Source organism: Lygodium microphyllum, chromosome 15, assembly GCF_053477565.2.
Source record: "Lygodium microphyllum isolate KBCC chromosome 15, Lygodium_microphyllum_v1.1.10, whole genome shotgun sequence".
Classification (NCBI taxonomy): Eukaryota; Viridiplantae; Streptophyta; class Polypodiopsida; order Schizaeales; family Lygodiaceae; genus Lygodium; species Lygodium microphyllum.
In genome coordinates this window covers 53771845-53783754 of record NC_141149.1, presented here as the reverse complement: position 1 = coordinate 53783754, position 11910 = coordinate 53771845, and the positions used below count along the sequence as shown (strand labels likewise).

Here is an 11910-nt window from a genome sequence, read left to right as displayed (position 1 = left end):
AGGGGCAAGTAGGTACCAAGAACTATCAAACTAATCACCTGTCAAGCAGGCAAGAGATATCTCATAGATCTAGAAGTCATGTATGTAATGGGTCTCGGGGTAAGAGAAGAGACCAAGCACAAGCACAACTGATAGAGCAAGAAGCTCAATACATAACCATACAAGATGTATACAAAACTGATAAACCTCTGCCAAAAATAGATTCATGTCCACTACAGACACACTACAGACATAAAGCTCTCAAGAGAGTAAATGCATATAACTGTCCCACAAGCTCAAGCTTATCAGTAAATAAGACTATGTGTACATCCGAATATACAAAGAGGCTTCCAGTGCAAGTGAAGTCAGATGCAAAGAGAGCAAGCAACACTCTAATACATCAAATACATAGCATCAGGCATGCCAAATCCTAGTAGGGTACATCCGGAGCATAAATCCCAAGCTATCTTAGACCTGTAAAGCATAAGCGTGAGAGCATTCAAAGAGCATGTAACTGATAACCAAATGTAACGCTAGCTGTAGATCCAAAATGCTCATATATATCTGAAGATGAAGCTCCAAGTAACTGTAAAGCATGGGTAAATCAAGTGGCATCCATATCTGACCAAAGCATAAATGCAAGAGGCCTAAATGTCAAGCAGTGAAAATAGGCATAAACCGGTCCAAAGCATGCCAACTGAAGTCAAATGCCAGTGATGATGACTAATTCTGAGCCTAATCCAAGCTTAAAAGCATTCTAGAACCAAGAAAAAGCATTTGAAAACCTCCAAATACATCGGTATGATCATTCAAACCTCCAATAAGCACCCCGTATCCATGAACCAATGCATACACCAAGTAAACGAGCTTCAGTCCACTATATTACAACAAGCAATTTACTATTAAATGAAGCTCAAATGGTGCTCAAATCTGCTCCAAATCAGTCCCAAAGCGTAGATATAGCATCTCATAACATCCGGGCATCACCAGGCATCAATAGGCAACAAACGAGTAATGTAAGAAGCATCAAACAGTAAATGTCAAGTACTACCCCATTTTGACAATTGTGGGACTGTGTATACAGCAAAGGGCTAAAGGGGCACTCGAATCGATCACCGAGAGTCAAGCACTAATGGCGGGGAGTCAAGCAATTCTCGGTAAGGTTTCCAAAAGTGTCCGGGAAGCTAAGGAGGAGCAAGGAAATGCCGAGGAGCAAATCAGCCAAGCCCCCTAAAAATGCATAAAAAATTGTGCTAACTATTCGTGGGGGCTAGGGGGTCTTCAACAGCCCTTGAGGGTACTTGACAATGCTTAGGGGGCTCCAATGCAGCCCGAGAAGAAGTCGATGAAGGCCTGGAAGCTCAGGGAGGAGGCAGGAGATTAAAACATATCTGCAAATGAAGGTGCCATGGCTGCCATTGAAGCTCGGGTTGAAGCTCTTCAAATCTGGGCTGAAGAGAATGCTGGGCAAGCTCCAATGCCTTTGCTTTGATACCAGTTGAAAGGGAAGGGGAACCCAGGAGGAAGAAGCTTGGTGGTGAAAGCTATGGAAGATGGAGAGCAAGAGCCAAGAGAGAGAGACTCAAAAATGGAAACTCCAACAACCACAATGTGTGGCCGGGCCTTCCTTTATTCAAACTTTCACTAAAAGAATAATGAATAACTGACTGTGACGAGTAGCCGCCACATGCAGTGTGCAGTGGCGAGTACTGTCAGTATAGTAATACATGGGTGGCTAGGCAGATGCGCCTTTACCCCCAACATGAATCATCTTTGACATTATGTGACCTTCCAAATGCTACAACTATTGATTTCATGAAGTGCATGTTCTTAGGGATGATTTGTGAGTATCGACCTCATTGCTATGATTAATAGCTCGAGGCTTGAATCTTCTTTGACATTATGTGGAAGCTTAAGGCTTGAATCTTCTTTGATATTATGTGGCCTTCCAAATGCTACAACTATTGATTTCGTGAAGTCAAGTGCATGTTCTTAGGGATGATTTGTGAGTGTAGTCATTACTATGATCAAAAGCTCAAGGCTTAAGACTTCTTTGACATCATGTGGCCTTCCAAATGCTACATTTATTGAATGGTCTTCATGTTCTTAGGGATGATTTGTGAGTCTAGTCATTTCTATGATCAATAGCTTAAGGATTGAATCTTGTTTGACATTATGTAGCCTTCCAAATGCTACAAATATTGAATGGTATTCTTGGAGCTTCAAGAAAATGTTGGACATTGATGAGCTACCACATGTGGGAAGTTGTTTTCTTATCACATGCTTCATAATTGTTGAATCTTCTTTGTGTTGTCTTCAAGGTACATCTAGTCTATTTGTGAGACTTGAGTATTCATGGTTCTAGCATCAATCGCTTGTTACTATAGCATTTATTCAATGTCAAGAGGGGGTGCTAGAAATTTCCATGCCACTCTATAAAGTGCATTGTGGTTTTTCTCATTAGGGTTCTCATCTATGTTTTTATACTTTACCTTGTGTTGATACCAACTAAGTGCATGATCTTTTGATATTGTAAGAACACATTATCTTCCTCAAGAGAAGAGCTTATTAACTAAGGAAGATAGTGGAGTATGTCTAAACCCAACTAAGCATGAACAATGCCCTTTCCAATAAATTTGTATTTGACCCATTGTGGAACCTCCTTTTTAGTGGATATTTGACCATGAGAAACATGAAAAACAATAGCCACAGCATGAAATACTCAAGATTTGTTGGGTGTCATGGTGAGAATTGATCATCACCTAAATTCTCTATTTGATTGAATGCTTTGGGCTTCAATAAGCATATATATTTGTTGTTAATAAAAAACTTAAATTTTCCTATTAATTCTCAAAAGGATATCAAATTTTGGGAAACTTGAACAATTACAAGAAATTAGCAGGTACCTTTGTATTTAATTTTTTTGTGGTACTCCTTAACACGTGCATTGAGAAACTAACCCATTTGCCTTGGGTTTTGATATCTATCACATTTTCTACTATAAGATGTTTAATCTTAACTATGCTTTATCATAGGTAAGATGGGCAATGTGTCCTTAAACTCTAATGTGCTTTGGGATAATCGGAGTAAGTGCCACAAACTTATGTATGTGAGAAAATGAAAAAACCCTAACCTTACCAGGATGGAGTGCCACAGCATTCTCTATAAGTTTTATATATTTCTTTGGAGGTTAGTTACGTTAAAGTTTTCATAGAGATAGATGAGTATGTTGATGCTTATTTTAGGACATTAGCCTTATGGAAAAGATGATCCTTTTCATCTCTTTTAGCAATACAGATGGAGTAGAAACGTGTGGAAGAAGATGCACTAAAATGGTGCACCACCAAATAATCTTTATAGGAGTAAGTAGAAGAGTTTTCCTAAATTTTGTTAAAAGGGGTGAGAAGAAATGTCGTATTATTAAGTGACCACTTAATTAAAGCCGAATTTGTTTGTGACCACTTTTCACAAATTATGTCTTGGTATGACTATGCGTAATCTCCCATTAAGTATATATTATTGAATAGATATTTGTAATTCCCCAATCTGAAATGTGGGGAATCGAATTCCCTAGTTGTGTAGCCTACAATTCCCTACTATCATGCCAGGTGGGAAATGTGATTCCCTAGTTACATTACCTATAAATCACTAGTTTTTGGGGAATAAAATTCCTTGTTTATATATAAGGGAATCATATGTGAATGCCTAGGATTCCCTACCATGAGATGTGGGGAATGTAATTTCCTAGCTTTATATAGGGAATCCATAAATCCATACATACATACCTAGGAAAAATTAGAGAATTTCTTACATTTCTTAAGTTTTCCTATGTAGGAATTAATCAAAAGCTCCTTGTGTTTGTCTCCCATTTTATAGCACCATTTTAGGGGGCCAGTATGAAACTATGTCTTATGGCAACTAAGGGGTTGATGTTCTACTTCCCTTTGTTTCTCACTCTCATTAAGCCAAGTATGGTTTTTACGCACTTTAAGTCATGTTGGATCACACAATAGTGGCCTTCTTAGCTTGATGTTAGTATGGTGTTCGCAACTGTAGTTGAGTTATTTGAAACCTAGTGAGGAAATTTTACTCGTGTATATCATAGTATAGTTCTCACATAAATATATAAGCTTATACTAGTGTAGTAAATATTTTCTCTTTCAAATTGCTATTTTTTATATTCATATTGTGCAAAGTTGTAATGTATAATGTTATAGAAATCGTAAGACCTCTTTTGTGTAGCTTTTCATCATAATTATAAATTTGTTACCCAATACTAGTACTGTTTGAAAGTTGTGAGAAAATGATATACAATATAATACACACTTTAATACTTTTTTGATAATATAAAAGTTCACTTATGCAAAAATATGTCGATAGGATCTTTTTGGAAGATATCATGTTTATGGAAGTTTTGTAAGTGGTCAAATATAACAATCGATAGATATTGTACGTATTATCAAATACATGTAAGAATATCTTTTCAAAAAAATTAAGCATCTAAGCCTATACACATCGTGTCTACTACATCCCATTGGAGCTCACTTTTAAATAAAACAATAAATCTATATTGATTGTTAATATTTTTACAAAAAGAATAATGTCTTTAAATGTTTGCAACTTTATTATGGGACTTTGCATTCAAATATCCACATGGAGGAAGAATAGGGAGGCAAGTTGATTGACATTGGGCTATGCATGTAAAACACACACTTATGTCAATATGTCTAATTCAATCTTCCAGTTTTATATTCAAGAAACTTTCTTATTTTATCCAAGCATAGCCTTGATTACATAGACAACGTTGTTGTGTATTTGGGCGGGGAACTTAGAGCCCAGTCATGCATGGGGGGAGTTGGGATAGTGAGGACCCCACTATTTCTCAATCACACCTAGTGCGAAATATAGGGGGAGTAGAGTTTTCTTAACCCGTGCTTCCCACTACAAAACTATCCGAAAAGGCTTGTGCCAACTCAAGGCAATCTGTGTTAACGCGTCTTGTTTGTCCATGGAGGATGTGGAGGGCACAACATCTAATCAGAGGAGACTATTTGACAACTTATTAATAACTGTTTTTGTCATTTCTACAAAAAGTTAATTTCGAGTAAGGAGGTGTGACCATAGTGAAACCTTCCCCATACAAGGATGCCAATACCCCTATTGGCACTATGGTGCGATGTGGCTCTTAAGTTCTTCCTGCATTCTTAACACATAGGCTCGATAAATAAGCTAGAGCTATGGTGTTTAAACTAGATACTTTTCTCATATTTTTAAAAGGGAAAGATAAAGCCTCTACTATCCACCATCCTTAGCACAAGGTCAAAATATTCGGAATATGAACAAGAAAAGAATTCATAGAAGGATTACATGGAGTTGAATGCAAAAACAAAGGTTGTGTGTAAATCTAGGTTGTGCAAGGTACGTACAGTAAATTACAAGTTGCATGTTAGCAGGAGAGGAGTATCGATGTTGATTTATTTGTACAGAATGGGTCTATTGTTTCAGCTACTTTGGTATGGATAGCTGTATTAGAAAATTAACGGGCCACGACCCGTACCCAGACGGCCTGCCCGGCAATGCCCGCCTGCACAGGGAACAACATGTAGTAGGAGGGTGGCGCGACGTTGCCATTAGGAGGCGCAGTGACGACCACGGTGTAGGTGTAAGGGGCGGCGCCAGAGACAAGAGTGCGGGACTGGACGCGGAGGCGAAGCAGGCGCTGGCCTTGCGAGAATGAGTGGGTGCTGAAGGGAGAGGACAGCAGATTCATCTCCAGGACGCCTTTGGCAGGGGTGGCGACCCGGAACGTGACGCTGAAGCGCTGGCCGAAGGTGACGGTGGCAGGAGAGGACGTGATAGCGGGTCGCTTGTTGTTGTAGCGGGCGGCCATGTAAAGGGGAGTCCAGGCCTCGACGCGGAGCTCGGTAGGGAAGGCTCCCGTGAAGGTGTAGAACTGGTGTGTGTTGCTGCCGGCCAGAAGGACGCGGCCGTCGGGAAGGACGTTGGCGGTGGAGTGGTACATGCGCGGGATGGTCGTGGGCGCCTGTACGCTGAAGCGGTTACCGGCGGCAAGGGCTGGCTTGTAGATGACCGGGCTAAGGGCCGGATTGGAGGCGTAGCCCCAGCCCTGGGAGCCGTTCTCGGCGCCGTTGATGATAAGCACGTCGCCCGTCGGGAGGAGCAGCATGTCGCCCATGCAGCGCCGAATGGGCATGCTCTCCTTGGCCCAGGCGGGGGCAGTCGCGAAGGGCTGCAGGCGCCCACAGCTCTCAAGGCATGGCAGCTGGGCTCCCGGGTTGTTGAAGGCACCCTCCTGCGCGCCTCCACACACCATTACCTCGGACGCCGCCGCCGAGAAGCCATCAGCGTAGCTGAGAGGCAGCAGCACCGAGCTCCCGGCCGATGGGTAGTTGCGGGGCCCGTCGCCGATCGCTGGGTATGTCTGCAGGACGGTGTTGGCTTTGTAATCCATCCGCACCGAGTATTGGTTGGCGAACACGTACAATGAGCCGTCCGGCAGCAGGTGCACGAAAGGGTATAGGATGTGGCTGCCGCTGTTCTGCAAGAAGGGGAAGTAATAGGACCCTTCTCCTGCTGCCCGCGGGATGAACTCATAAGAAAACACGCCGCGTCCTCCCACGGTGATCACCCTCCCGTCCGGCAGAAGTACGCTGCTAGAGTACCAGCGCGGGTCCTGCAGGGTCGCCGATGGGTCCTCCACCCAATCGCAGGTGCCCTGCGCCACGCACGGCACCAGCCGGCGGATCTTGAACAGCCCGTCGAAGTCGCCCCCGAGCTGTAACATCGTTCCGTCTGCGAGGAACTGGCCCGACGAGCACCACGTGTCCGTGAACACCGTCAGCGGGCGCACGGACGTGCTGGCGTCGTCCGCCCCAGGATTCAGCATGACGGAATGTGCCGTGCAGTCGTGCTTGAGGGTGAGGTCGGCCGGGTTGTCGCGGCACTTGCCGTCCGGCAAGGCGATTTGGGAAGGCCCGATGTCCGTGCGATCCAGCAGGATGACCGGCCCGAGGTGCGTCACGGCCGTGTGCATGGAGCTGATGCCCGCGTTGGTCTTGATCACGGTGAACGTCCCCTGGGCAGCGGCCGCCTCGGAGTACAGTAACAGTACCAGTACTATGCAGGCGGTTGCTAACAGCAGCAGGTCACGAACATTACTGTGCCTAGGCCTAGCGCTGCAGCGCCAACCATTAGCAAATAGTAGATGCTGTCGGCCATCAAGACCTAAACCCGGCTGGAGTCGCGGGACCGTAATCTTATCAAGATTCATGTGGCTAGCGTGCAGACTACTAGCCGCGACGTTATTAGTCATGATAGGGCTAGCTAGCTGTACTATTAAAGGACGCGATCAATCAAGGCTCAAAGCCTCAAGCAGCGGCAAAGCAACAAGCTGGAATGTTCCCCTAAAGCTAGGTACGCTATCCAGCACGCTGACGAGCACACTTTAGTCTGCTCGATCACCTGGGAATCATAAACATAGCAGTTTTAATTTAGGAATGCGAGTAAACGTTGTCGAAGACGGAAGCAGCTCATGAGCTCCAAGGGCCAACTGCCGCGACAGGATTATATACGATCGCAAGACATGTAAAAGAATGCATTCCTTTGACCCCCCCGACCCCTAGGATTGCCAATTTGCCAATGATCAGCCCTTCTCCAGCCGCCCTTGCCAGCTCACGAGTAGATGATGAGGCGCATGAGGTTTGGGCCTTGCACGTAACCGACGTCCATCTCCGGTCCTTTGTGCGTCTCTGTCGCACCACGATCGTCTTCTAATCCTAATCCATTAGCCCATCAAACAACCACCACCCGTCAATATCACCTCACGTTCTCTGTCGGAAGTTGTTTTATATGACATCCTTCGCAAATATTACTGCGTGTGCGGCAAGGATTGCACCCGCAATATTGTGCCTCGTATTGACTTTAGGAGGTTCCGGCTAGGAAACTGCAGTGGCGACTCGAGAGACACGCGAGGACGTCAGGAAACAGCTGATCGACGGCGTCTCATCAAGACAACCTCACGTTCTATGTCGGGAGATCGCTTTCTATATGGTCGTGAATGGTCAATCCTGCCATTTGCTCCGAGAACATTATACGCCTACCTTTTGCCTTGTTTTGACTTTAGGTGTCATGCCTCATCGTACATTCTCTATTCTAGATTAACGATCGGATCCACGGTCTCGTGTCCTAATTAATATACTTTTCGTTGACATTCCAAGGTGCTTCCTTCAAGGCAAGCTGGTATTATATAACTTTCTAAAGGATCTACAGGTTGAGAAACGCTTAAAAGGACGTCCTAAAATTATTATTGCTTCCTACCTAGTGATCCAAAGCAAGATGTCCAAAATACTTAAAGAGAGGACAATGAGCGAGGCTTGAAATTCACTTGAATATTGCTTATCATGGCATCTTACCTTGCACAAGCATGCTTATAAAAGTAAGTAAACTAAAGAGGAGTAGAGAAGCAATGAGGTCCTAGTAAGCTAGGATGAAGGGGCTTTGCATAATATATCTAGCTTATCTTGTCTAAAAGGCTTTCTTTTAGAACATAGTTTGTGAAAAGGAATGTTAGAGGAAACCCTAATTAGGGAGTCTATATGCTTAGACCTCGAGCAACAACAATTCCTATTTGAAAAAGTTGAGTGCTTCACATTGATTGTCAACTAAAGACTCAACCATGGATGCACATATTTTACCATCCCACCTAAAACTCAAATCCTTTTGCGTAACATCCCTAAATGAAGCATAGTCTTTATGCTTGAGTTTAGGGCTATCACACCATATGAATCGAGTCTACACAAAACTATTTTTAGGCAAATCCTATGAGGGGCGAGCTCTCCCAGAATCTACCCACCTAGCAAATTTAACTACAAATCCTTCATATTCTTCACCAACTTATCAATGGCATCCTCTTTTCCTAAAATAGGAGTAAATACTAAGCAATGTGGCTTAGGCAAAAGCTCATGCCATAAAGGAGTAGCTATGAAAGTAGAAACAAAAGAGGTCATATGAGCAATAAATCCATTTTGCAACTTGGTTTTCCACATATCTCTCTCTTAATCAACATAGACATAGCAACTTGCCAATATATTTTAAGACACATCGTCTTAGTTTTGTCTTCAAGAAGTTTCTCTAATTCCACCTACGATGGTGGATGTACATCCTAGTCCTTTGTTTCAACACTTTACATCAACAAGGCTCATAAGCTATCAAGTTGGAGCTTATGCATTTAGTTTGCAAAATTGAATCCATCTTACAACAATACATAGAACATCCCCATTTCCTTGAAGTTACATCACAAGAGTCTCGATCCATAGCCTGGTACTTTTCTTCACTATCAATTTCATCAAGATAACAATTCTTGATTGAAAGTCTCAATAGCAAGAGAAGCACCATAAGAACTTTGCAGTTGGATCATCTTCATGTCAATACTGCATATACAATTAAGTTAGCTCCTACAATCAAATCAGCATACTAAATGCTTTCTTTCCCATACATCCAAATCTAGTTCTTCAATTGGATCATCAATATCTTTTGCAAAGGCATGAAACTATTCAGTGAATTGATCAACATCTTCATGATCATCTTCTTTAATACACTTTGTCTACAGTAGTCAATGCAAATTTTGGAATGACAATACGTCATCCAGGGTATTTCTCTAACTACTCCATGTCTTCCTAATTATCTACAATCTTTTGTATCAACAACGTAATTTACAATAGCTCACAAACATAATCTTGATCAATATTATCACCATTAACAACATTGCAATCAACATCATTACTAACCAAATCAACTTGTGAATTGCTTGCAATGTTCGATGCAAGTTTCACGAAATTGTCTTCTTCACAATCAATCCAAGGAGTTCGTTCATCTATAATAAATCATCAATATAATGTGCATTCAAAAGATATCAAGAAATACCCTTTCTCTACATGCCATAAGGCCTTAATTGTTGGAGCTATATATTGCTCACCCTATCTAGACTAGGCCTCGCCTATATATATGTAGATTGTAATCAATATGATATAGTCTTTGTGGGAGTATATATGGTGTGACTCTTCTCTTCCTCTCGCATCTCTACATATCTTCTCTCTCTACATCTCAACATGGTATCAGTGCTATCACGATCGACTACAACCAATTCCATGAAGAAGATAATCAAGAAGTATATCTTCAATTCTTGATTTATGTTCTTTTCATGCTTAAATTTAATGTATTGTGTATGTTATGAGCATCTTACACCTTCCTTGGACACCCTAAAATTTCCTATTTTGAAAATTCTTAAGGAAACACATTTCTCAAGAAAACCACTTTTTGTGATGCATTAGGACTCACAAGCTTTCTTCCTATTAAATCTCTGCTCAATTTGGAGTTTTGTGTCAAAAGTTATGTCAATTCAGGTAAACTTGACTTGAAATAGGAAAAGAAATAGGACAATAGCTTTTCGTGCAGACTTTTATGACATAGGTTTTTCCACAATTACTCACTCTTGCGTTTTTGCATTTCTACCAAAATTAGCCAGATGATCATCTATTCTTGGCCAAAAAGTAAAACAATAATGTTTTGAGCATTGTTCATATTTCTCGTCTATGTTGGACCGATTTCTTCTCTCACATATTTTGTCTATTTTGGGTTGCTTTATTCTTACCCACGTTTTGTCTATCTTGGGTCTCTTTCTTTTGAAGTATGCTTTTTGACCTAAACATATTTCCTTAAAACATAGCTTTTGTATATGATTTGTTGTGTTGCACTTTCGTCTCATCATTTCGTATATGGTGTGCAGATTATGGATCTCATTTTATACATATCTCTCAACCAGCTATGTAAAATTCTATAGTCATCAACGGATTTCCTTCTGGACAATGTTCAATTCCTCACTTTCAAGGATAATGATTCCTTGGGTGGAAAGTAAAGATGCTGTTAATTCTTGAAGGTGATGACTTACATGATATTGTTCTTGGTAATTATGAATGTTTGCCTCAACCAATTGATCAGGCTCATGATAATACCCTTGTATGTAATCTTTCAACTTCAAAACCTATATGGAAGCATTTGATAGAAAAATTTTGAGGAAAAAACTATTACAGAAATAATTTATCTTCATAGTCAGCTCACTAAGTTACAATACTGGATCAGAACTACTATGACAATACATATCAAATCATTCAAGAACATTATAATAAGCTTGCTACTGCTCTTGTTGGTGATGTTGGTCCATGAAAGAAAGTAGTAACACAGCTTCTTGATATTGTAAAGGATCATGCTTATGATAATATTGTAACTATATTATCTAACAAAGATGGGATCGATTTTGTTAAAGCTTGCATATCTTTGATTGAATATTAATAACGCCATAAATGATGATATGCAAATCAAGAAACAATTATGATCTCACAAGAGGACACACAATCAAAACAACTCAACCAAGCTTTACTTGCTGAAAGGCATCTCTTTCCATGCTCTACATGTAGGAGCCGTCATGGTCGTAACGTCTCTCATCTCAAGTTTCCTAATAGACATTATTCTTATTGCAATAGAAATAGTCACACTACAGATGATTGCGGGGTAAAACAATATGATGAAGAACATGGTATTACAAAGAAACAACCATGTTTATCTAGAGATTATTCTCCTTGTGACTACTGCAAAAAGAGTGATCATCCAACCCATCTATGTTTCAAGAGGCATTTTGATCTAGATAATCATAGAGCATATGTTGCTACACATGACAATATTACTGAAGAAGCAAATTGTGTGAGTTATTCTAAATCTTTGGAAAGGATACTTCATGTTTGTGATGGATCTCTTTTTATTATTGATTCTGGTGCTATGGGAAATATGACATATCAGTCCCAATGGTTATATAATAATCATTCTATTCCTGTCAAGAAATTGGTTTATCTTGCTAAT

At 41.2% G+C, this 11910-nt stretch overlaps 1 pseudogene; it reads right to left on the bottom strand.

Moving 5' to 3' along the window:
• Positions 1 to 5315: 5315 nt before the first annotated feature.
• LOC148024530 (aldehyde oxidase GLOX pseudogene) lies at positions 5316 to 7526 on the bottom strand (annotated as a pseudogene).
• Between the last annotated feature and the right edge of the window lie 4384 nt (positions 7527 to 11910).